A 2,884-nucleotide genomic window follows, 5' to 3' on the forward strand; every position below is an offset into this window, starting at 1 on the left:
TTGCATATGGCAAAACCTCTAGCAATTAGAGAAATGCAAATCAAATCAAAACTAATCAAAACTAATCTAATATTTCATCTCATTCCAGTCAGAATATTAAGAATATTAACAACAATAAGTGTTGGCGAAGATGTGGAGAAAAAGGCACACTCATATATTGCTGGTGGGACTGCAAATTGGTGCAGCCAATACAGAAAGCACTATGGAGATTTCTTGGAAAATTGGGAATGGAACCACCATTTAATCCAGCTACCCCACTCTTCTGTCTATACCCAAAGGACTTAAAAACAGCATATTACAGGTACACAGCCACATCAATATTTATAACAGCACAATTCACAATAGCTAAACTGTGGAACCAACTTGAATGCTCTTCAGTAGATGAATGGATAAAGAAAATGTGGCATATATACACAATGTAATATTACTCAGCAATAATAGAGAATAAAATCATGGCATTTGCAGGTAAATGGATGGGGCTAAAGAATATAATGCTAAATTAAATTATCCAATCCCAAAAAACCAAATGCTGAATGATTTCTCTGATTTAATGATAATGATCCATAATATGCTGCAGTGGGGTAGGGGGAATGGGAGGATTAAATGAACTCTAGCTGGAGGAAAGGGGAGAGAAGGGAAGGGAGTGGGCATAGGGGGAGGAAAGACGGTGGAATGTGATGGGCATCATTATCCTAAGTACATATATGAAGACACAAAGGATATAAACTCAACTTTGTGTACAACCAGAGATATGAAAAATTGTGCTCTATATGTGTATAAATTGTATATGTAATGTAAATTGTAATGCATTCTGTTGTCACATGTAACTAATTAATTTTTTTTTAAATTTAAAAATGATTTCATACCACATCTGCGGAATCACAACCAAAGGTACAGAAATAGAAGTCTTTTATTTTAACAAGTCTTCACATTGTTCTTAATGTGGCCAGTCTGATCATTGCCTATAAACTGACAGTAGAAAACACCAGTATTCATTATTGAAGTAGAAATATGTCTAAATGCATATAAAAGCTATCATGTTTGTATGTGTCTGTTGTGCCCAAGTAATATTTATGTCACTTGAAGATTCACTTTGATCACTCAACTTGTCATGAGAGCAAAAATTTTAATTATGTATGCTATTGTACAAGAAAGAACAATACTACTTTCATAAATGTTATACATGCATCATAACATTAAAGATGGCATTGATGTAACAGAATGAGATTAAAAAATCAGTGAAGTCTGACTAATATATAGGATCATTTTCTACATCAAAGATATTCATTTCTTAACATTCTCATTTAAAAAAACAGCAGTTTATAAAGTAATAAATAATATAAACAGCTAAGTTACAAACTGTTCTTCAAATTCAATGCAAATTTATATTTTAAAAAACCCTTAATATTCAAATATAAATTCAATACTTTAAAGGTAGTCTGTTTTCATCGCTTCTCGGCCTTTTGGCTAAGATCAAGTGTAAAGGTAGTCTGTTGGCATAAGTAAAACAATTTAGACAGTCTTTGTGTTTTTTTTTAAAGAAACATGATTTCTAATTTCTTCAGATTGAAATAAACATTCTGTCAAAACAATTATCCATTTCAAAACAGGCATTCTTCAATAGACTGTCTTTATCATCTAAAATATACTTTCTTTTGTAATTAAAAACTGTTTTGAGATGCATAAGTAACAGAAATTACTACTTTAAGCCTCAGGTCTTTACTTCCTATTTTAAACCTATTTGACAGTTTCATTCTGACACTGGAAGAGAATGATATCCAGAATGATGTTAAATAAACCAGTGTTAAGTATAATCATCAAAAAAGCTGTGCATGACTAGCTCATATGGCTATAACTCATTTTTCACTTCTCTAAGGAGGAAAAAATTATAAATTATCAGTAAATTTCTCTTTGAGGAAGAAAACAATTGAGATGTTTGGGTAAAGTAAAAACAAGCCAGTTGTTAATATAAATTTCTGAATCATAATACAGAAACTCAAGTGAGAAAAAAATGTTTTACTTTAATTTATGTAAATAAGGTTAAATTTTACCACCAGGTTGACAGACATTTCATCAGATTCTTCCATGGCACATACTTAATCCTGAGATGTGGGCATGTTAAGATTCTAGAATCTCAGACTATCAAATCTTTGAGAAGGAACCTATTTTCCCTTAGAGATGTACACTTGTCACCAAGTGGCAGCTTAAGAAACAGTGGTCCATGTTAACAGGGCACCTCAGAGTCCTGCTGCTCCGAAGCTTCTTATCGCACTGAGGAAACTGGGATTTTTTACGAGGTTGAGAACCCTGATACTTAGGGTCTCTAAATACATGACAGAAATAGCCTGCTTTAAAAACAAAGCATCCTCTTTGGAGGTTTTGGATAAAGAATCCCATTTCTCACCATTCAGAACTCCACAAAATTCTCTTTTCCCAATACTGGGAGAATTTTCCAATGTGGAATTATTTAATGTTCTTTCTCAAAACCTGTCCTCAAGAAGCTTAAGTTTGTGCTTGAAAATCAGTAAGTTTTCAAAGGCACTTTTGCTTTCGGCACAAATTCCTTACCTGAGAAAATAAAGCACAAACTTACTTTCTTCAATGGGGAGAAAACTACAGGAAAATAAAGAAAGAAATTAAAAATTTGTGACATATTTAAAATATTTTGATTAAGATTTAAAATTTCAAATACATGATCAATATTATTTGTCATTAGGGAAATGCAAATTAAAACCTTGGTTAGGTTAAGAAGTAGAAACAAAAGTGTTACTATGAGTTGGTGAGGATGTCAAGAAATTTGAATTCTCAAATATTGCTACTGGAAATTAAAAAATAAAATGGTATAGCAACTTTAGAAAACAGTTGAAATTTCTTAGAAATTTAA

The 2,884-nt window shown here is 31.9% G+C and overlaps 1 pseudogene; it reads left to right on the forward strand.

Annotated features, from left to right (window-relative positions):
• The first annotated feature begins 1,447 nt into the window (after window positions 1-1,447).
• On the forward strand, window positions 1,448-1,611 carry LOC124076178 (U2 spliceosomal RNA; annotated as a pseudogene).
• Window positions 1,612-2,884: the final 1,273 nt, after the last annotated feature.

This window comes from Marmota monax, unplaced genomic scaffold (genome assembly GCF_021218885.2).
Source record: "Marmota monax isolate L192 unplaced genomic scaffold, Marmota_monax_Labrador192_F-V1.1 WCK01_AAM20220418_F8-fsc00019, whole genome shotgun sequence".
Lineage (NCBI taxonomy): Eukaryota > Metazoa > Chordata > Mammalia > Rodentia > Sciuridae > Marmota > Marmota monax.